At 40.0% G+C, this 25,199-nt stretch overlaps 1 pseudogene; it reads left to right on the top strand.

Moving 5' to 3' along the window:
- The first annotated feature begins 22,052 nt into the window (after window positions 1–22,052).
- LOC142443130 (ciliary microtubule inner protein 2B-like) lies at window positions 22,053–22,619 on the top strand (annotated as a pseudogene).
- Window positions 22,620–25,199: the final 2,580 nt, after the last annotated feature.

Here is a 25,199-nt window from a genome sequence, read left to right as displayed (position 1 = left end):
AGACAGATAACTCCCCCAAGATTCTGGCCACCAGTCACCCTGCAGGCCTGGAACTGAACTCATGGTGATTTTCGTCCAATGGAATGAAACACTGTTTGGTTCTATGCATCCTCACATGGTTTTCATTTCGGCTCTTTTTTGTACCCATTGCATCAGTCCATAACCTTGAGGTTATTACTCCTTTTGGTGTCATTGACCTTTTGCCAAGCATAAATCCTTGTCCAGAGACAGGTCTTTCCTGATAGTGTGTCCAAGTACCTGAGATGAAATCTCACCGTCTTCACTTCAAAAAACCTTCTGGCTGTAATTTCTGCAAAATAATATTTGTTTGTTCTTATGCCAGTCCATTGCAGTTTTAATATTTTTTGCCAATGTCGTGGTTCAGTGCTTTGATTCTTTTCCAGCATTCCTTATTCAATGTCCAACAGTCACCTGTAGATGAGGTGACTGAAAATACCATGTCTTGGGTCTGGAACATTTTAGTGACACTTTTGTTCTGAAACCCTTTAAAGAGGTCTCCTGCAGCAGATTTGTCAAATACAATTGTCATTTGATTTCTTGGCGGCTGCTTCCATGAACATTACATGTGGATCCAAGTAAAATAAAATCCTTGGCAACTTCAAACTTTCATGTTTATCATGCTGTTATCTGTTGTTTCAGCCTTAAGACATTTTTATTTCTGTGCAGTCTTTTATCTTCTCAAGTATATGTTCTTCATCAGTATATGCGTCAGTCCTACTTACATTCGGGAAGGAAAGATGTGCCACCCCAGGCTGTTAACCAGCGATCCTGCAATTCTACTGTCATGTTTTTTTATGGATAGTCCAGCCTCTCAGACTATTTGCTCAGCAATCACATTAGATTGGCGACCTATGACAGAACAGCGGCAGCTCCGCATCTATGAGCCAGTGGTCTTCCCACTTTGCTTCACTTAGTTCTTCTAACCATCCCCTGGCCCCCTGTTCATAGGCTCAGGCAGCTAGAGCCACCAGGAGAAGCCATCACCTGCCATCTGGCTGACCAGCCCACTGAAATCGCTCACTACTTACCCATCCACCTCCACCACTGCCCTTGGGTCATGGCCTCAGCAAGGCTAAACGGAAGCTGCCTCCTTCTGAGTTGATGGGCACCCTGGACACAGAGCTCGCCTGTCGCTTCTGCAACCACAAGGCTTGTGACGTGAAGATGACCCATGCAGTCATCTCCTGGGAGGTCTGCCTTGAGGCTTTCCAGGTGCCTATCGCCCCCCTGTCCTACGCCAAAGTGTGTACAAGGCCTGGATCGAGGCCTGGGAGGAGGCCGGCCCAGAGCAGCCCCTCACGAACCCCAGTGTGTCTCCAACCAAAGTGGGGCATCTTCCTCTCAGCAGCCTGTGTCCCTGACCATGACCATGAAGGAGGCTGTCTTCCAGCATGTCTGGGGGATGCCCTGGACAGACAGACAGACAAAGAGCAACAGTGACAGAGAGAGCGACAGCGAGTCAATGACTGGGTGGGTGGGTGGGGGCTGATTGATGCACAAGGTGGCTGGTGTAGGTGACCCCACTTGTCTGGAACATGCTGGACTAACCCCCTGCTTCCTTTCCTAGGCAGCACCAAGCATCGGGAAGGAAGGGGAGGGGAGGGGTGCTTGAAGCACAAGGCCGCATGCTGGAAAGCACAGCAGCAGCAGCTTAGGGTGGTGTGGTAATCAACGCATTCAAGCAATTTTTTGATTTGTGCATTTGAAAAGATCTCCCCAGTTGCACCTGACATAGCATACATTTCACTGGTCCCATCACCTTCCTAAGAGTTGTACCACCATCATCAAGGCCACACCCAGGATCCTTGTCCTCCCTTTAAATAGTGTCCTAATTTTTGTGTTCTCTTGTGCTCCCTTGGAGTCCTGGGACTTCCTTAGCTCTCCCTGCTCAACACCTAGCTCTCCCCACTCAGCTCCCACCCCAGGCCCCTGTGGACCCCTTTCCTTTGAAACCATATTTCAAAAGGTGGCCTCTGTAGGGTCTCTTATCCTGCCATAATGGGGGAGGGCGGGGGGGGGATATTCACATTGAACAAGAAGAGTGAAGGGATACTGTCTTAGGTTGGGTTCTGTTGGTCAGGGGTGTCAAACTCAATTAAAATGCGGGCCATTTGGAGCAACAGGCAAGATTCACGCGGGCCGCATCACATTTACATATTTTGTTAAAGTTATATTTTGAAGTGAGGATTCAGGAATATGAATAGGATAATTGAAACACTATATTATTGCTTTTATTTAAACATTTATTTTATTTAATGTATTTATAAAACAAAAATTATTCTTTTTTACTCAAAACTTTCCAGTGCTTTCCTCCTACTAGTTTTCACTTACCTCTTATGTTGTGACCAGAAAATATAACAAAGTAATAAAAAACACAATATGTTGGACGGCTGAAAAACGTGATGCACAATCGTAATGACTTCCCTCTGAAAATGTTAGATATGATTCCTAACAGCACAACCCAGAATTCTCTTTTTAACCTTTTCACTATTGGAATCTGTTTACATTAATTACATGACGCTGAGAGTGGCAGCCATATCGCTTCCAAACACCGTCTGAACTGAGTCAGCGAATCTATACACATCCACAGGTCCCCAGGAAAGGCATTGGGCCACGTGTACACTCGTCTTCAGTAGTTAAAGGGTTAAGGAGGGAATTATGTTTATGATATTGCCTCGATCTCCCCTAAGTGCTATTTTCTTCATAACAATTTTTTTCCATTTTCATTTTATTTCAGAGCATCACGGGCCACAAAAACTACCTCAGTGGCTGCATGTGGCCTGCAGGCCACCAGTTGGACACCCCTGCTTTAGAAAATCAAAATTAGCTAAGTTTATGTATGTGTACATATTCATACATGCGTGTGTATACCAAGAAAATGGCATATATATGCATATACTTGACAGAGGGAGAGATTCAAGTGGATGAAAGTATAATTTCTTCCCTGTTGATTAGCATAAAATTAGCATAAAACTCAAATTTTATAAGATGATCAATATATCAATTACTTGCCAAACTCGTCTTTACCTAAAAATATTTGCGCTTCCTATTATATTGATTATGGTTTAAACTTTTCCAGTGTACCAATTAGCCATTTCATTTTCCCAACATTCTAAAATTTTAGGTATAACCCAGTAACTTAAATCAACATGCTAACATATCCCAAAATGTGTTTCAGCTATTAATAATGTTTCAACAAAAATGCTCTTAAGTAGGAGAGGAGTCTTTAAATAATCAAAATATTTCCCCTATGTGTATGTAAACATTTAGGTGTTTAACCAGAAGACTTCTGAGTCCTTTCAACTGTAGTGTTCATTATACATATTCATGATTGTGCATATTCTTATCAACATTTTGTCTTTTAACATTGTCATAGGTAAGCTTATAATGCCAACATGGGCAATGGATACATGTGGGATTAGTTGAAGGGCAGAGAGATAAATGGCTCAGTGAGCCTCACCTTTCTTGTCTCTTGTTCTTTGATGATCAGACCAGTGTGTGACTGCCTTGCTTCTCTGCCTCAATTTGCAAGCTTCACTGTCTGTGTGACCCCTAATCCGTGGACCGTTTCACTATAGTTTGAGGTTCCTTCAAGACCTGCTTCACCACACTACTGGAGTATGCATCACTTAAGCTGGGGACTTTGGGACCCTGTCATCTGGTTGACTGTTGGTGACCTGCCTTGCTGTTTCCTGCCTGTGCCTGGATAGCCTGAAGTGTTCTATAGAGGACTACCTGGTGGCCCTCAAGACTTGAAAGACTGCCAGAAGTGAGTTGCACTGAGCCATTTGTACTGCTTTATTGATTAATTAACATTATTTCTAATGTTATCTATCTATATAAATATATATTAAATCATTAGTGTCCTGGTTTTTTTTCTCTAGAGAACTCTGTCTAACATAAACATCTTTAGTAGAAAATATTATGGAATAGTATGTTGATATGCCTTTTACATGGAATTTAAATTACTTATATTTTTATTTCTGTTTTCCTAGTGGGTTAAAGTAAAAACAAACAAACAAACACCTCCAAACTCATTGTCTTTTAGTCATTTCTGACCCAGAGTGACCTGGTAGGAGAGGATAGAACTGCCTATGTGTTTCCAATGGTGTAACTTTTTACAAAAGTAGAAAGTCTACGCTTTTTCCCACAAGTGACTTCAAGTGTTTGTGACCTTGATTTTAGCAGCCCCATTAATAATCACTATGCCACTTGTGCTCTGTAAGTGTTAAATTATAAATGTTTCCCTTTGTTGGAATACATTAAGGATTTCCATAAAATATCTACCTGTTTATTACTTGTCATGTAGTCTATTTTAATGCTGTTCAACAATTCTGTTAGTATTTGAATTTAATTCCCCCCAAACCAAAAACCAAATATACTAGTTACATAATGTCACATCAACTGTGTAGGGATTGGATTCAAACTTTCAATCACCACCAGTGGATCCACATGACTTTGCACCCACCAATCTGTGATCATTCTCTGTCCTGCATCATTGCTTGTGACTGCATGAGTCTGAAGTGGAACTTATGGACTTATGAATTTGAGTTTGACTGGGCTGGACTATTTTCTTGATATAGACTTCTTTCTTGAAAAAAAAGTGCTTTCTTACATATATGTGAGTGCTCTGGATTTGTTTCTCTTGTCATCCCAACCTAAGAATCCAAACTCACTGTCATTTAAGCAAGGCCAACTTAAAGGGAACTGCATGTCCCTCAGCCTTGGATCAAAGACATATACAACCTTCATGTATTTACTCTCGGTTTCCTGTCATGTAAATTGTGCCCAGTGGTCTCCCTGCCTTTGTTTCACCTGCAGTTATTAGTTACTTGACCTTTTCTAGGATTGGTGCTCAATTGCTAGCAGCCGCTACACTAATTGGACAACACACATCTGGTGGCACTTCTGCCAGGCGCCCAGTATACCTCATTAGCATATGGACCTGTTTGAGCACAATCACCTGACATTTATTCCTTATTTGGTAGGTGTGTCACTATTGGCTACCCCAGCTATACCTTATTTCCATATGACGTAATGATGCCCGCCCTTCGCTGACTATTTAAGCCTCTGCTCTCAGCTCAATAAAAGAGACTTGATCAGACTCCTGTCTTGTCTCCATTTCTCAGGTCTCTTGCCCATCTTCATTCCCAGTCCCTCTTTCAGGTACCCACGCTGTTGATGACCCACGGGTGGGTCACCAACTCATAGTAACCCTATTGGACAGAGTAGAACTAACCCTGTTGGTTTCCAAGACTGCATTTTCCAAAGTAGAAAGCCATCTCTTATCTCCACAGAATGGATGATGGTTTAGTAAGGTTTCCTTGCAGTTAGCAGCTCAAAGGATAATGCACTAACCCCAGGGCTCCTTTACTTTACCCTTTTTTAGGCAGATTCAATACACAGTTGTTTATATTAACTCTTCCCAACTATTTTCTCTAACCCTCAGTCTCTAAGATTAGACTCCAGGTTCACAAAATTAAATTCCACTGAAAATTATATATTTTGTGGGTTTTTCTTAGCTTTATTAATTTAAGCATAGTCTGAAAATTAATTTGTTTTAGATGCTGTGCTTGACTGTGGCATTGTAATGGTAAGAGCAAATAAAACCAGCCTGAATTCAGAATAACCCTCAGACGTCACAGGCTTTGGTTTTAATATTCACTTTGTCCTTTGTGGAATAACCTCATCAGGAGAATTTAAATGTATCTCTCATGAAGTAAAATAAAATTTGCCTTAAATTCTACTTGATAAAATTCAAACAAATCCCAGAAAGATTATAAATGTAAAGGTACGAACAAGGACACAAAGACTTGGGCTGTTAACCGCAAGGTCAGTCACGACACAAGATAAAGATGAAAACATCTTCATCTTTTTTGGATCATTTTATTGGGGGCTCTTATAAAAATCCTAACACCCATTGTGTTAAGCACTTTTGTACACATGTTGTCATCATCCTTTTAAAAGCATTTTCTTTCTCCTTGTATCCTTAATATCATCTCCTCATTTTCCCCCTCCCTAGCCTACCCTCCCTCCCATGAACCCATGATAATTTTTAATTTATTGCTATTTTCACTGACCGCTGTCTCCCTTTATCCACATTTCTGTTGTTAATCCCACTTGGGGGGAGGCAGTTTTACGTCAATCATTGTGATTGGTTCCCCCATTTTGTCCCCTCTTCCCTTTAACCTCATGGTAACGCTACTTCCATTATTGTTCCTGAGAGTTATCTTCTCCAATAAAGATTTACATTCTCAGAAACCCTGCACAGTGTTGATGAAAATCTAAAATGACTTCATGGCACTGCATTTTCTTTTTGTATTCCTAAAATGAACTTCTAGTTAATAATCTAATTAACTACTTGCCTTTTGATGAAATAAAGAAATTTAGATTTTTTGGTTTGTTTTTAAAGAATGAATATGCTCTATAATAGTACCCCCCTATATGTTCTACCTCAGGGTGTTATTGGTAAGTTGTCTGTGGTAGTTACATAATTTCAAGTCAACTTGAAGATATATAAAAGTGTAGGGGTCATATGCAACTTGTCATTCAGGTAACAGCCTCATGGTACCTCTTTATAAGCATGGCCTTCTCATACGGATGGTTCTGGGAAACTCCCCTTCTCTGTCTGCCTTCACTTTCCAGTTGGTGGACCCTGGTTGCTGCCAGAGTCCTGTGATGCTACCACCACTATTGGATCCACATGACTTTGCACCCACCAACCTGTGATATGTCTGCATTCTGCATCATTGTACGTGGGCATGTGAGGAGTATCAGCTTCTGGTAGAGCAGTATTAGATTTATGGACTTGAGGAAGAGTGGGCTGGAATATTTTCTTGGTATATAATTACTTGGTATATAAATACTGGTATATAAAATTATTTCTTATACATGTATGAGTGTCTCTGGATTTGTTGTTTCTCTAGTTAATGTGACCTAACAGACTAAGTCATTTACCACCAGTGGTGGCGTAGCGTGTATGCATTCAGAAACAATTCACAAGGTCCACATTTTGAAACCGCCAGTTTTACTCTGCTAGGAATGTTGGGGCTTTCTACTCCTGTAAACAATTACAGTCTCAGAAACACAGAGGGGCAGCTCTCCCTTGACCTATATGGTTTCTACGAGTCGGAATCAACTCCATGACGATGCGTTTGTTTTTGTATGTTGCCATTAGTCTTGAAGTTAGACCACAGGCACATGGCAGCAGAATCACCCATGATCAACAGATTTCATCAGACCTTTTCGATTAAGAACAAATTATGAAGAAAGAATACTGTAAAGGGTCTACTTTAGAGAACTCAGCCACTGAAAATCTTATGAATAGGAGCTGGATAATTCCAGATATAGTTCAGGATGATGAGCACCCCCGGCTGGAAGGCACTCAAAATAGGCAGCTAGGCAGCAGAAGTTTTACTTCCTCAAACTAGTAACAACCTTAACGAGTAAAGAAAGTAAAACTTGGGAGGCTTTATTTCCTGGTGAGACATGACACAAAAAGCAGAGGGAAACAAAACAAAATGGTAAACATCTATTATCAGAATATGGAATGTACGAAGCATGAATTTAAGGCCATTGGAGGTCATTAAACATAAAGTTTGGTATACTCAGACATTTTGAGTCAGCCATATGGTTTGCAAAATCAGGAATGACACAGAAATAGTATCATCTTCATCATTAAAAATACATTAAGGAGAGAAGGAATATGACAGAAAGCAAGCAGGAGGAGATCTCAAAAAATATGAGACGCCCCCCAAAGAGGGACTCCTGTGCTTCTTGGAAGCCAGAAAACAGTTTAAAAGCTAAGTGCACCAAAGTTTCTTAAAGTTGGAGATCAGCAAGGCAAGTTGAATATTTATAACTCCCCTTCACTGTTGACTATCAAACTGGGCCACTTCAGTGCCTTCCCGCCCCTGTATGAGTTGATTCTTCCCTGCTGCCATTTCAATTCACCTTGTCAAACCTCTCAACTCACTGGCCTCTGTGTGGATGGCTAAATGTGTGAGTTTAGCATAGGCATCCTTACTATTTAGACAATGCTTTCCACCATTAAAAAATATATATTTTTAATTATTATTATTTCCTTTTTCTTCTGCTTCTCTCCTCCTCATGCATACCCCATTCTCACATGCAGCAGACTTGCGAATATACTAACTTTAACAAAGTAGCAAGAATACCCATCCAAATTGTAGTTTTCTTTTCAGATTGTCTCTTCTTTTTCTTCTTTTTGAAATATAATATATATTTTTTGATGCTCACTTTTTTCTTCCAGCCATCCCCACACCCATGCAGATGCATGTGTCTCCAGGCAAAAAAAACACACCCACTTAAACCAGATTTTTTTAATATAAGTCAGAAATTTTCTCCCTCTTCCTGAAAGCACGAATCCACCACATTTATGGACCTTAGCACCAAAACTCCATATCTACACCCAAGAAAAGCCCCCATCTACTTTTGCTCCTCTTTTTCTCTGCGTATATAACAATTCCCCTCTTTCTCTTTGGTCTCCTAGGTGTTGTTCTTTTTCCTTTCCTTTTTCTGTCTTTTTTCTTTAAGTCTCTTTCTCCTAATAGCTATAACTTCTCTTAATAGTTTGATTATTTGCTAAAATGTTCTCTTGTTCCACCCACTATCTCTTTCTACTCTCTTACTCTCCTAGTGAAACATATTTCCACAATAACTATTAAATGAGATAACAGAATTAGCAAGAAGAAACAAAGCAATCTCTAGAGAAAATAGTATAAGAAGTCACAGAAGGCTATTTCCCCAACATCACAAAGGAGAAGTAGGTAAATGTTCAAGAAACAGAAATTTTCGAGAAAAACTCCAAAAGAAAAACAGCATGCCACATGATAGCCAAACTCCAAAATTTCAAGAAAAAGGAGAGAATCCTGACAGCAGCTACAGAAGAAATAGTCAACCAGAAAGGAAATCATTAAGTATGAGCTCAGAGTTCTCAGTAGGAACTATGCAGATAAGAAGACAATAAGCTGACATGTATCACATTCTGGGTGGGGGGTGGGTGGAGGGAATGTGTCGATCAAAAATAAGACAACCAGCAAAATTGTACCAAATAGACAAGGGAAAAATAAAAATATTTTCAGGTGAGGAAAACCTAATGGATTTATAAAAAACAAACCAGGACTAGAATTTTAAAATTATTAACAAGCTCACTATCTACATAGAGTCAGTAAGCACAGCAATCAAATTTGAGACAATGCAGCCCAGACCCAATAAAATGACTGCAATAATCAAAGCAACACAGCATTAGAGGGGGGACAAAGGCACCACTAAAACCACATCCCCAAATGAAAAGAAAACAAACCCCAACAATGGAAAATTATAGCAACAAACCAGTATGTATCAATAACAACACTGAATCAATGGATCGAATGCACTAATAAAAAGATAGAAAGTAGCAGAATGAATCCAAACCAAGATCCCTCTATCTGCTACACACAAGGGACCAACGTTAAACTCAAAGACAAGACAGGCTAGAAAACAAAGGGCTGTGAAGAATCTTCCCAAAGTCAAACAAAGGAAAGCAATCCTGGGAATATTAATCTCTGATGCAACAGACTTCAAACTGAATAACATAATGAGATAAAAGAATGGACACAGCACAGTGATTAAAGGGGTGATAGAATAAAAGATGCAACATAATAAAGTTGCACAACGTCACTAAAAGACCCTCAATATGAGTCAAAAAAATCTTCATAGACATAGACGGCAGCTGAACAGTAATCATAGGAAACTGGCATACATGGTGCATACGCTAGAAATAGTTCTATAAAATGATATCAAAACCCTGATACCAAAATGATGCAAAACTCCCACAAAGACAGATAGAGATCCCTTATGAAAACATACACAAAAACCTCAACAAAATTCTGGTCAATAAAATCTAGAATGATATATAAAATAATCATGAAAATGTATACCATGAGCAAGTGAGATTCATACGAGAGATGCACAGATGGTGCAACGTTGGAAAAATAATCAGTTTAATTCTTCACATAAATAAGACAAAATATAAGAACCACATGATCATATAAATAGATAAAGAATATGTATTTGACAATACCAAAAACTATTTCTGATTTAAAATTTTTTTAAGTAAGTAGGAATATAGGAATATTTTTTTCAACATAATAAAGCTCATATACTATAATCCAAAAGCCAACATCATTGCTCACTGGAATAAAAACTGAAAAAATATCCTCTGATCACAGTAGTAGACAAAGGTGCTCCCTAGAACCACTCTTATTCCACACTGTGCTGGAAGGCAGAGCCACAACTGTTCAGCAACAGAAAGAGATCAAGGAAATACAATTGGGTAAGATGAAGTGAAACTCTCACTATTTTCGGAGTATGTGAATTTTTAGAGAGAGAACCCCAAAGGAGCCACAAAGGATTGTTGGAAACAATAGAGGGACTGAGCAACGAAGCAGGATACAAAATTAACAAGCAGCCATCAATTGGATTCCTGTGTAATAACAGGGAGCTCTAAAAAGATTTCAATAAAGCAATATGTTTTACAGTTGTCACACAAAATATGAAATACCTAGGAATTAACCTAACCAAAGAAACAGAAGACCTGTACAAAGGAAACTACAGAATATTATTACAAGAACCTGAAAGAGACAATAAGCCAAAACTAAAGACAAATTCACTGCAGACTTAGAGCGACCCTATAGAACAGGGCAGAACTACAACTAACCTGTTTCTCCCAAAATAAGACAGTGTCTTATATTAATTTTTGCTCCCAAAGCTGCACTAGGTCTTATTTTCAGGAGATATCTTATTTTCCCATTAAGAAGAATATGGTACACATTTATTGTTGAACAACAAAAAAAGGAAATTTGTTACCTTTTGTTTTGTCATCACAAAACAGCATAACCAGACAAACTGTGAATCCTACAGTATCAAGAATTTATTGTTACTACTATTATTTCCATGTACAACAATCAATGATGCATTTACTCATAGTCTATGGTACATTTACTTGCACTTCCTGTCTGCTCCGGCTGCGCTGTGGCCAACAGTGAGCTGCATGGTGGTGCCCGCCACTACAGTCCAGAGTCCAGAGTTACAGTAGCTTCGGGGTCCCTTATTATCGGGGAGGCCTTATGTTCAGGGAGGTCTTATTTTCAGGGGACACATTATATTTCGGCAAGAGGCAAAACTGTTAGTATGTCTTATTTTGGGGGGATGTCTTACTTTCGGGGAAACACAGTATCCCTGTGAGTTTTCAAGATTATAACTGTTTACTGAAGTAGAAAGCCTTGTCTTTTTCTCAAGGAGCTGACTGTTGATTTCAAACTGCTGAATTTTCATTTAGTAGCTCAACCATGACTCCTTCATTATAAACAAAGAAGTTCTTAAAATGGAAAACAAATTAGTAAACATCACATTACCCAACCTCAAAACCGATTACACCCAACAGTAGTCAAAGCAGTGTGCCACTGGTACAAAAATAGATAAAAAGACCAATCCAACAGATCTGAAAACCCAGAAATACATGCATCCATGCACAGCCAGCTGATTTTCCACAATGTACCAAGCCATGGTATTTTGATTCCTTTATATGTATATGATAGTTGAACTTTAAATAAGGGAAACTGTAGAAAAACTGATTCATTTGAAGTATGCTGCTGGTAAAGCATATTGAATATATTATGAACTGCCAAGAAACAAAAAAAAACTCTGTCTTGAAAGAGGCACGGCTAAAAAAATTTTTTTTAATTAAAAAAAGGGGGGGGGGTTAAAAAAAAGAAAGAGACACGGTTAGAGTACTCCTTAGAAACAAGGATGGCAAGATTTTATCTCCTGTAAGTTGGACATATTATCAGGAGAATGCAGTCACTGGAAAAGTGCTTCATACGTAGTAAAGCAGAAGGGCAGTGTGCTAGGTAGGGTTCTCTAGAGAAACAAAACCAAGACACTTATAATTATATATATAGTCTGGGTACTTTAGCGAAACAAATTCACAGAAACTCATGCATAAGAGAGAGTTTTATATAAAGGTTAAGTGCGCATCAAGAAAACATCCCAACCCAGTGCTGCCCAAGCCCACAAGGTCAACATTAACCCACATGTCCAAAACCAATCTACAAAATCCTCCTACATCTCACAAAACAGACACAATGATGCCGACTGCAGGAGGAAAGCCCATTCAGTGAGTGTGTAAGCATCTCAGCACTGGCAGGGGCTCCACATGGCTTCTCCAGCACCCAGGGCTGCATCTGGGTAGGTTCATGTGGCTTCTCCTCAGGGATGTCTTGCAGGAAGTGAGCCTTGCCAGCTAAAGCAGGGAAATGGTTAAGGCAGCTGCACCCCGGTCCAACCATCAGAAAGCAAGAGACCCAAAAACTAGAAAGGTGAGTCTCACTGAGCCATTTATCCCTCTGCCCTTCAATTAGCCCCACATGTGTATCGTCCAGGTTTGCACAATAAACTAACTAACTTAAGATGTATATAGATAGATATAGATGATATAGATATAGATGATATAGAGAGATTACAGAAATAGAGATAGTGATAGAGATAGCTATAGGTAGATATATATAGGTTTATACAGCAAAGGGGAATATAATAGCTTATTCACACAGTACAACAGAGAGCTCAGTTCAAGGCAGTGTCATGAAACAGTTAATATACTGGAAGTCCTTCAACTCAAGTGGTTGTCATGGTCCAAGGTCAAGGAAACAGACAGTAGAGTCTTCTCAAAGGCAAGGCAGGCAGAGTCTGCCCTCAGGCACAGAGGGCAGGGTGGGTCAGCAACAGTTAGTAGCTCAAGAGCTTAGCCAAGAAGGCCCCAATGGGATCTCAAACTCAAGCACAGTGACAGGATCCACTAGCCTCAAGCTCAAGCAATGTGTGAATCATCAGCTTGGTGAAGCATGTCTGGAAGGAGCCTCAAGCTCTAGCTTGGTCCACAGGTCCTGTAGCACACAGGTTGGGGTAGAGAACTAGTTAAAGCAGCAGCATATTAGTCCAATCGCCAGGAAGCAAGAGAGATATAGAGAGATAATGGGATGCCAACAGTCTTCATTTATCTTGGTTGCCCTCCAATCAAACTGCTGCAACCTGATTAAACTCTGCCCACATGTTCCTATTGACCTAGTTGGCACAACAAACCTAACTATCATAGGCAGTGAAAAACAGCAAGAGCCTCCACAAGATGGATTGACACAGTGGCTCTGTCCATGGGCTCCAACAGCAGGATTCTAAGGTGGTTCAGAACAGGCAATGTTTCATTTTCTTGGATTTAGGAATTCTATGAGTCAGAACAACTTGAAGACATCTAACAACATGACAATTGTATAAAGTCCAAATTACCCAGGAATTTTATCTTCATATTATTCAATATACCTTTCATTATAAAAATAAATGGTTTCAATAATTTCTAAGTTCATGTAACAGAAGTTTGAAAATTGTTTTGAAGAAGCCTACAATTAATTTAGTCTTTCTATAACTTAGATAAGACCTTTCAAACTTGGTCAGGCGGCCTATTTTAAAAATTGACTTTAATTGAATGAAAAATCTTGCGGTAGGAATCTCGGAAGCTTTTAAACTGTAGCTTTTAAAAAATAATTTCCCAATATGCAACTTTCTTTACTTTGTTCTATTTTCAATAGTTCTTCAAATCATTCACAATGTTCATACTATTGGAAAGGCTATGTGTCATTTTGAGATACATTACTTCATATAGACTTTGTGTCTGTTCATGATTCACAAGTGAAACATGTATACTCCACAATGGTGAAGAAGATGTTATTTGCGGTGAAGGCATGCATATAGCAACGTTCAGCTGCATTGCAAAATATTTATGTAAACTTAAAAAATGAGTTATCAATTCATGCACTATACCCTTTGTTAATTAATGTGACCATTCTGTCGTGTTCCTTTGCTTAAGCTAGTACCTTATTGGAAATCACTGGCACCCTTCATCTCTGTGGTACCGGTTCTTCCTTCAGGAACACCAGGTGAAAGAATAATGGAACTGCTTTCGATTTCTCCAGTTTCCTCAAAGCAATAGTAATTTAACCTTTATAAGATGACACAACAATGTTATTCTTAACTTTAACCCTCCCCTTTACCTTAACTCTATAACTCCTCTTTTCCAATGACAGCAAAGGCGTCCCCACCCCTATCCATATGTTAGGATTTGGGGATGGTAAGAAAATAAGTCTTAAGTACCTAGAGAAGAGGTCTTTTCATGTCAGCCTTTTTCATTTCCTGGCCTCTAAAAGACTGCCCCAGGAGGGAATGCTTTGATTCCATTTAAATGGAAATATTCTTCCACCCTTGCTTAGTGAACATAGAGGGCTAGACAATGACTCCCTGGGTAGCTGCTACCCACATAGAGGATCTCATTCTAGAATAAGCTCCACATTTGAAGTCCGGAAAGTGAATAGGTGTATTTCCTGGTGGCCTCTGCCTGGGCCTGTTTGTGGCTTGTTGTTTTTCATCGGCTGCTGACCTTCACACACTCCTCTTCGCTTTCACACGCTCACTGAATATTTCACAAAACCTGTATCTGGATTTGGGCTGTTTGGAGATTGGCTGCTGGCTCACATGTTTCCTGAATTAGCTATTCCCACCTATCTGCTACAGGAGGGGCTGGTGAGTTTGGAGTGAGAGTACACTCTGTGAGTGGGCTTGGATTTCAGGAATCCGATTTGGGAAGATTAGTAGGATCAGAGTCCAAATGGTAGGATGGATACAGATTGCCACTGTGTTACCCTTGCTGTTTCAGGCAGGACACCCATCAGGTAATGTCTACAGAGCCTTTCTTTTGAGGATTCCCTCTATAAGCATGGCTGATTTTTTTTCCTTATTTTAATAGAGTTAGAAGTTAAGTTTGGTCAAATTATTTTCTTATACAGAATATGTCCATGTGGGAAGCCTTTAGAGAAAGGATTTTTTCCCCTTCCTATCTGTATGACATCCAAATTTGGGGATACATTCAGGATAAATCCAATGAGAAAAATTATTTTGGTAAATAAACTGTGCAGGTTATTCAACAGGTAAGGTAGAATTGCTATATTGCTTCTAGTAACATACCTCTGTCTTATTTTCCTCCCACCCACTTCTGAGCATTTCAGAATGGCAAATATGTTCTTTCAAGTTACTCATTCTGTTGATAGACCACATTTTTACTTATATGCATATGCTAAGATCGGTATCTCAGTTACCATTCCCATTAGCGCTGGCAGTTCTCCCAGAAAAGGGAAATTTTTAATGAGATATGATTTTTATAGCAAGTTATTTTTTAAATTTGTTTTCTTCTTCTTAAACTTCTTCTTCTCCTCCTCCTTCTTCTCTACCTGCTCAGTGTTTATTTAATATCGTTAAGTCTCAGCCATGTGGCAGGTTTCACAACAGTAGGACAAATACGGTGTCTGTCTTGTTCACTTCTTTGTCTCCAGAACTCCCAACAGGGCCTTCTATTATCAAGCAATTCATACAAAGTATTTATTGAATAGAAGGATAGATAGTTAAATTAATGATGCTTTTTAGTTCTTGAAAATGCTGATGGTTCAAGTCAGATCAGTTTGATTATAATGCATTTCTGGGACAATGTGCGAATTTAAGGCGCTTAATTTATTTCCAGCATATTCTTTTTTAGAGAATAACAATATTTCAATTTGGAATCCTATGTGAATATATGGTGGATAGTGCTTTGTGTCAGTAAATATAAGGGGGAAATTATCAACATTAACTGCAAGCTTCTTTTTGTGAGGGACTACTGAAGATATTTAGAATACATTTTTAGTCTTATTTTTACGATAACCTTGGGAAACAGCCACTAAAATCCTCTTTCTCTAACTTACGTAGTTGATATTGGGCATTTAAATAATAAATGCCTATTATTTCTCCAACATTTTTAAACAAGGTTTTCTGGCCCCTATTAGGCAAGCCTAGGAGACCTGGTATCATAGTGATTATGTGTTGGACTGAAAACCTAGAGGCCAGCAGCTTGAAACTCAGAGCTGCTCAGAAGACCAGGTTTACTACTCCCACAAATGGCAGACTCAGAAAACCACAGGGGCAGCTCTACCTGTTACCTGTGCTTGTATTCCCATGGACATGCTAACATCAGTACCTTAGTTACCACTCCCATTAGCACTGCAGTTTATCATGAGTCAGAATTGACTCTATAGCAGTGAGCTTGATATTCTGGATAGGTAAGCCCATCACATACCTGTCAGTTGTCATAGTTGTGTGTTGCTGTGGTGCTGGAAGGGATGCCACTGCTATTTTAAATACTAGCAGGGACACCCAAAGTGGCCAGGTTCCAGCAGACCTTCCATACTAATAACCAAATATCATAAAGGAACTGGCTCTCCATTTTGTAAGAAGTAGTAGCTTAAAACGTTATGCATAGCATAGAACCGCTGCCAGACAAGGAAGACCTAATGCACAGAAGCAGAACTTTGCCAGAGATAGTGCAAGAAGATGAGTACCTGGGGTCAGAAGGCACTCAGAGTATGATGAAGGAGAGTTGCCATCACAACGTGAAGTAGACCATCGTAAACGAAAGGGAGTAAGGCTGGTGAGAGTAGTCTTCAAGCCTTTCATTTGCCGAGGAAGCATGACTCAAACGGAGAAGAAGCAGCATAAAAAATTGACCAATAATAGAAAATTATAACATATGAAGTGTGAATCTAGGAAAACTGGAGGTTGTTAAAAATGAAATGGAACATGTAAAGATCAGTATCCAAGGTATTTGTGAGCTGAAATGGACAGGTCCTGGTAATTTTGAATCCGAAAATCATGGTTTACTATTGTGGGAATGGCACAATCAGGAGGAACAGCGTTGAATTCATCATCAAAAAGAGCATTTCAAGATATGTATTGAAGTATTGTGCTGTATTGAGGACGGTACTGTTTGTGATAGGATGATAGCATTCCAACTTCAATAAAATGCAATCACAACTCTTATTCAGATTTATTCACCAACCACTAAAGTTAGTGATGAAGAACTTGAGGAATTCTACCAATGTTTTCAGTCTGAAATTTGTCAAACATGCTATCAAGATGAATTGATAATTACTGGCCCTTGGATTACAAAAGCTTGAAACAAAGAGAAAGAAATAGTAGTGAGAAAATAATATGGTCTTTTTGATTAAAATGAAGCTACATACCATATGATAGAATTTTCCAAGACCAATGACTTCTTCGTTGTAAATAATCTTTTTTTACAATAACACAAAAAGTGGAATTTGCCAGATGGACTATACAGAAATGAAGTTGACAACATTGATGGGAAAAGATGATGGGGAAGATCAATATCAGCAATTAAACCAGCCCAGAGGATGACTACGGGACAGGCCATCTATTACTTGTATGTAAGGTCAGGCTAGAGCTGAGGGAATTAAGTTGAAGGTGAAGAAAATGCAAACAAGTCCATGGGAGTCAAATTACAACCTTGGGTTTTGAGAGCTTAATTTTGAGGACATCTCATGAACAGGTTTGCTGCCTTGAACACTCAAGACAGAAGGCCTGCTGTGCTTTGGGAAGACATCCAGAATATCATTCATGAAGTAAGCACAATGTCATTAAAAATATAGGAAAAAATGAACACATCAAAGTGGATGTCAGAAGACACCTTGGAACATGCTTAGTCACAAAGCAGCTACTGCTGAGTCATGGTACCGAAAAGACTAGGCAATATTCCACAATGTCAGGAGGTAGCACATGAAAGAGTCAGGGGTATTGAAGAAAGAAGTCTACGTTACACTGAAAGCATTAGGCTGCCCCCCAACCCCAAACCCCCCAAAAAGGCTTCAGGATCTTGGCGGAAGGCAGAGAATACCAACATCTGTTTACTTGTATTTTATTGACTATGCAAAGGCATTCGACTGCATGGATCCTGACAAACTATGGAAAGCCTTGAGAATTATGGGGACTCATCATGCTCACAAGGAATTTTTATATGGATTAAAGAGCAATTGTGCAAACAGAACAAGAGATGGCTGCATTGTTAAAATCATGCATGTGTCAGAGTTGTATCCTCCCACCATGCTAATTCAATTGTTAAACTGAGAAATTATCAGAAATGCTGGGTTGTATAAAGAAGAATACAACTTCCTGGTTGGAGGCAGATTTCTTAACAAACAAATATGCAGATGACAGTAACTACCTTGCTCGCTGAAAGTGAGGAAGACTTGAAGCACTTGCTGATGAAGGACAAGGACTGCAGCCTTTGGTATGGATTACAACTCAGTGTAAAGCGAACCAAAATTCTCACAACTGGACCAGAAGGTAACAGCATCATGATGAATGGAGACATAAATAAAGTTATCAAGGATTTCATCTTTCTTGGATACACAACAGAAGCGGTAGTCAAGCGATCAAGTGACACATCTCATTGGGTAAATCTGTTGTATGAGCCCTCTTTAAGATGTTGAAAAGCAAGAAAGTTAATCTGTGGACAGGGGTGTACCAGAAAAAGCCCTGGCATTGGCAGTAGCCTCCTGCACCTGTGAAAGTTGGACAACAAATAAAGCAAACAGAAGCAGCTATGCATTTGAATGATAGTGCTGTTAAAGATTATTGAAATTGCACTGCAAATAAGAATAAACAAATCTGTCTTGCAAGAAGTATGGCCCAACTGCTCCTTAGAGGCAAGTATAGCAGGACATTGTCTTAACATTCTTTGGACATGTGGCCAGGGGAGACCTGTTCATGGCGAAGGACGTAATCTTTGCTGAAGTAGCTGAAAGAGGAAGGGGTGCCAACAGTTGGTTTGACGTAGTTGTTGCAGCAATGGACACAAGTATAAGAAGAATTGTGATTAGGGCAGAGGGTGGGCAGTATGTCACCTTGTTGTTCATAGGGTTGTGATGTGTTAGAAACAAACACATGGCAGGTAACGGCTACATTAGGTGAATCTGTGTCTAAGAATATTGATGAAGTCTAACAGTCGCCATGTAGAAGGTGAAATAGAGTCCATCTGCAGTAGGCAATATACATTTTGAACTTGAAGTCAAACATCATATTGAGAAAGATGGTTTTAAAAGGTGTACATGGTAGTTGATCTCCTTCATGTAGTTTATCTCTCAATGTTCAAACCTATTGAGGTTATTTTCAAATCACTCAGTGGTTCCGGGGTAAATTCTCTGTCCCCAAATCATGGACTCTGTCATGTCAGTACTGGACTGCTAACTGACAGGTTGGCGGTTCAAGTCTATAAGGTATTCCCGAAAAGAAAGTTGAGGCTATCTTCTTCCCTACAGATTTATAATTTTTGATATTCTATATAAGGTAGCTATGAGTCAGAATCTACTCAATGACTATGGGCTTATACAACGACAAGATGCCCGGTAGTGTTGTTTGATAAGCTCGGAGCTGCTAATCTCAAATTGGGAATTGAAGCCCACTCAGAAAGAGGAAACCATGTTGCAGTCTCAGAAACGCAGAGGAGCATTTCTACCCTGCTAGAGAGGGTGATAGGGAGTTGGAATTGACTGCATGGCAAGATATTGTTGTTGTTGTTTGTAAACTTGCTGCACTCATATCCTGCTAACAAAGTAGTAACATGTTCTACTATATCCATGCTCCTCACAAAATACACTGGAACGCCTCTCCCTTGTATGCTGCTTTAGTTGTCCTTTCTCCCCTTTTGTTAATGACTTAAAAGGGGGGATGACAAATAAAAGGCTTTGGGGAAGTTTTTTTGACTTTGTAATCATTTGAATAAAATCCTTCCTAAGTGATGAATAGCACTGCTGTGTGTGTCTAAAATACAGCAGCACCAGCACATTTGTACCATTCATTTCCATACAATTTGTGAAGTTATTACCTATTTGGAATATTACCCATTTTTCGCAATGTACTACATAAAAATTTATGATGGATACCTTTAAAATGCTTATCTAAAAGTATGCATTTCAATAAAAGATGATTTGTGATAGGAATAAGCATTGCATCTTCATTTTTAATTACCTCTCTCTTGTAGATGAACACAGTAAAATATAAAGGTAAAATGTATCCTCTCACACGAGACTGCATTTGGATAAATTGCATACTATGTTAAACATTCCTGGTGTTAATAATCAAAGCCATTCCTCTACTAAATGCCCCACACGTCTGAGTTCAGCTTTTTATTTATTTTTTATGGAGATGATTATCAGATCACACAATCTATATTCTCTTGCCCATTATACAATGATGCAGTACTTTATAAGAAGGAGTTGTTTGTCGGATTTAAAATATGCCAATTGAGTTCAGAGAGATCGTTTTATGTATTTTCTATTGTTCTAGAAGATAATTATGTATAGTATACATTCTAGTATACTAAATGATTCATAACTTTGCTATCCTAAAATGTTTTATATTGTGTCATAAAATGTGGAGTGGTATGAAATAAAACTTAGTAGGATAGTTATATTATGAAAATGAACTTTTCTACCCAAGTTAGAAAGGTACCACTTTATGGATAGCATGCACTGTCAGCAAGTGCACAAAGAAATAAAGTTCAGAAAATAAGTAGAGGGCACAATACAAAGAAAAGAGCAGAATAATAAGTATACTTGTTCATTTTATTTGAAATATGTTTATAGCCTATAGTTGACGTCAGAGATTCATGTGTAAAGATAACTGAGCTCTACAGAGGAACAAATGAATCAAATCATTGCCAATCCAGAATAACCAGAAGCATGGTTTATCTAACATGCTGTCTCCCAGCTGCTACCCGAAGTTAATCTCTCAGAAGTTCTTTTTTTTTTACTTCCCATTTTCAGATATCGAAAAATAACCTCAAAGTAACCCAGATGCATAACATCTTCAGCATAACACGGAATTATCATGGCCATATTATATAGGTTAAAGAAATGAACAGCAAGGATGTTACTTTGAGGACCAAGGTATGTCTCAGCCAATGCCGGTATTTTTCATTGCCTGGTAGGAATGTGAAAGTTGAACATGCAGTCAATGTGTTTGGATTATGGTCCTGGGAAAGAATCCTAATAGTACCACAGACTGATAAAATAACAAACTGATCTGCTTTGGAGGAAGTACAACTAGAATGCTCCTTAGAGGAAGAGGTGATGCGACTTAATGGCAGGTACATTGGCCAAGATATTGGGAGAGACCAGTGCATGGAGAAGGACATCATGCATCATAAAGAGGAAGACCCTTCATGAGGTGGAGTGACACCATAATGCTTTACTGCTTTGGAGACCCTATATAAGGCCACAATGAACTAGAATCAAGTCAGTGCAATGGATATATATATATTTCCATATATATAAATATATGTCAAATCCATTTCATTATATATTGGAAAAGACAGGAATTAAAATCCTAGCAACTTCTTGATTCCTTAGATAGTGTGAAAAGGCTTCAGGAATCCCACTTTTACAAACTATCAAGGATATTTTCTGTCATCTCATATGTGTTTGAAAGCTGATTGACAAATAAGGACAATCAGTGAGGAACTGATGCATATGAATTATTTTATTGACAAAGTATAAAGAATAGATACACACCTGGAAACAGGAAGTCTGTTGAAGGCAGAGGGACATGAATTCAAAGTCAGCACATCAGGCTTACGTCCCGAGTTGAACTGATTAAAGATTGATAGGCAATATGGCAGGCCAGATACAGGCCAGCAAGAAGAGATGAGTCTTCCTATAGAGTCTCCTTACATAGAAATGAGTCACAGTCTTGATGAAACTTCCTTCCAATCACATCGACGCTGTGACCTGATTAGGTGGGTAGCACTCCACCCTAATATTCCTACAACTGCTCTCATCAGGCAGTTGAATAAATTATATTAGCTCACACCAACTGCCAAACTACTGAGAATCCTAAGCCCAGCCAAACTAAGTTGTCACAATTCTATCACAATATATAACACAATACATAGTAAGCATACAAGACATAAGGTAAAGAGATACATTAATATGTGAAGGTCCCTTAATAGAAACAAGTCATGAAATGGGAATGACAAAGAAGTTGGAAGAGAAGAACATTTAAAATAGCTACATGCTCTATGCACCCATGTGGCTGCTGAGATCATGACCTTCGGGAGGTTTTTTTTACCTTGGTCACAGTTCATCTTTGCCAAGAACTGCAGCCAGGTCTGGCCGAGGGCGCTGAATGATTTTACTCAATGGCAAGTGGGAAACAGTCTAGAACTGCCAACGGAGGTCAAGGGAACAACAGAGGACAGAGAAAGACCAAGAAGCCAAAGGCAGAGCTAGAGCTGGAGGCAGGGAGGGAGCCAGAGCCCGAGCAGACGGCAGCACAAGCTTCCCCCTATCCCATGGATGCCGGAGAGCCTCAGAAATTCTTCACGCCAGGCTTCACGGGTGATGTGCCCTGAGCCTGCTTCCTCTTTGGCTCCAGCTTTCTGGTGTTCATGAACCAGGAGCTGCAAGGATTTGAGCAGAAGCACTCAGGTGGCGGAGGTCAGAAGGATCCCCAACACCTGCCCCCACTTCCCAGGACCTACTGTGAGAACTTGCGCCTCTCACTATAGTGGCTGTGTGCCAGGGTACAAGTTCCAGTTTGGCCGCACATAGGGACATCTCACCCACAGTCTGCTGGGCCTCAGCACCCTGAGGAAGCCGCTCCTGACCTAGTACCCAGCCTGCGCCGTCCCCCTCACTCTGGCCTCTGCTCCCAGCCAAACTATGTACACTGCTTTGGAAACCAAGCACCGTTTTTAACAATAGACATACTAAATCAATACATGAACAGAAAAAAAATAGCTACATAAATAGGATGAGGAAAATAAAAGATATAAAAAAAGAACCAAATGAAATATATAATGCTAAACTTATTGAACTGAGAAATCTATGGCCACACTTCACTGTAATGTACTAGAAGACACAACCAGGACACTATCCAAATAAAAACATAAGAAGTAAAATTACTGATAAAACACACAGTTTAAGGCTCACAGTATCATTGTATTTGTAATTCTACAAGATGACAGAGAGGCAGTAGAGGCAGAAATCATTTAAAGAAATAATAATAACAGTTTCATATTTGATGTAAATGAGAAACCCTCAGTCACAAATTTGAAGCTAGAAGAAACATATAACTGCAAAGCCATGCTCCCTGCCGTCAGGCCAATTCTAACTCGTAAGGAGCCTCTACACAGAGTACAAGTGCCCCTGGAGGCATTCTGACACTAATTCTGCATGAGAACCAAAAACCTCTTTCTCTCCAAAAATGGCTGGTGGTTTCAAACTGCTGACCTTGACTCACTGCATCCCAGGGATGAACGGACTGTGCCACCAGGACCCCTGCAAAGAGGATGCATAGGGAGGCGAACAACCACCAAGGATTACTATAACCAAACTACTAAAAAAACTGATAACAAAAGTATTGAGATCCTCTGAAGCAGAGTGCATGGAGAGAGCGATCGGTGACTGGCCAGCCAGTAGTTCACCCCAGGAGAACCCACCCAAGGCTCCTGCTACGCCTGCCTCTGCTCCCAGACCCCACCATGGCCACTGAGTGAGTCTAGGACCCAAGCCTGCTCCAGGTCTGAGAACCCAGTGGCATGAGAGGAAACAAAGAGATGTCGTGACCATAGAGAAGAGACGTGCCTCGGGTGTACGGAAACCAGTCACCAACACAATGCAAGCAGACCATTTGGAACCCGGCATAAAGCACTAACACACAGCCACCCATCAGCAACAGCACAGCTCTGCTGCCCAGTTTCTTTTCTTCCAAAAACCTGCTCCCAAGAAAGAGGTCCAGAGAGGGAACCTCAAGAAGCAGCTCTGGAAAGATATGCTCCAGAGGAAAAGTAAGGGAGGTGAAGAAGAGGATGTGAGCCTTTCACCTATATAAAGGGAGGCTCCCGGGCTCTGACTGCTGAAGCCCCTCAGTTCGGAAATAAAGGGTGTAAACAAGATAAAGAACCACAACCACAACCTGGAGCACAAAAGGCAGAATGACCTCTATTTGCTGTTCTTGACCTTGAAGGACCAGGACACCTCTCAGTAGCTGAGAAGTTGGTAAACCCATTTAGATGAATTGGTGTACATATACACTTTTCATTTGTACTAAAAATGCTACATGAGACTGCTCCCTCCTCCTTCCACTTGCAATGAGGTGACTTAGGATCTTTATAAAGCTCTTTAACTCTTAAAGTCACATCATTGTGTTTAAAGTCACATCCTAAGTCACCTCATTGCAAGTGGAAGGAGGAGGGGGCAGTATCATCTAACATTTTTAGTATAAATAAAAGTTTGACCTCCACTGAAGACAAACGTGTGCATAAGCAAATGTGGTGAAGAAAGCTAATGGTGCCCGGCTATCAAAAGATATAGCATCTGGGGTCTTAAAGACTTGAAGATAAACAAGCAGCCATCTAGTTGAGAAGCATCAAAGCCTACGTGGAAGAAGCACACCAGCCTGTCTGACCACAAGGTTCAGAAGGGACCAGTTATCAGACATCAAATAACTAAAAATCATATCAATGGGTGCCCACTTCCCTGATACGATCAATGAAGACAAATGTGTGCACACGCAAATGTGGTAAAGAAAGCTGATGGTGCCCAGCTATCAAAAGATAATAGCATCTGGGGTCTTAAAGGCTCAAATATAAACAAATTACCATCTAGCTCAGAAGCAACAAAGCCCACATGGAAGAAACACACCAGCCTGTGTGACTACGAGCTGTCGAAGGGATCAGGTATCAAGCATCAAGAAACCAAAAATCATTATCATTGAAAATGTGGGTGAATGCAGGGTGGAGACTCAAAGCCCAATGGTAGCCAACTGGACACCCCTTACTGAAGGGTTGTGGGGAGATGAACCAGGCAGAGTAGCAACAATGAAACATATAACTTTCCTCTAGTTCTTAAATACTCCCCGCCACCACCACCACCCACTATCATGATCTCAATTCTACCTTACAAATCTGGCTAGACCAGAGGATGTACATAAGCACAGATAGCAACTGGAAACACAGGGAATCCAAGACAGATGACTCCTTCAGGACCAGTGGTGAGAGTGGCAATGCGTGGAGGGTGGAGAGAATGTGGGGTAGAAAGGGGGAACTGATTACAAGAATCTACGTATAGCCTCCTCCCTGGAGGAGGGACAGCAGACAAGAAGGCCGACGGAGATGTCGGACAGCATAGAATATGACAAAATAATTATATTTTATGAATGATGAAGGGTTCATGAGGTAGGGAGGAGTA

The sequence above is a fragment of the Tenrec ecaudatus genome, chromosome 3, assembly GCF_050624435.1.
Source record: "Tenrec ecaudatus isolate mTenEca1 chromosome 3, mTenEca1.hap1, whole genome shotgun sequence".
NCBI lineage: Eukaryota > Metazoa > Chordata > Mammalia > Afrosoricida > Tenrecidae > Tenrec > Tenrec ecaudatus.
Note: the sequence above shows the minus strand (reverse complement) of the source record. Positions and strands in the feature narration are given on the sequence as shown.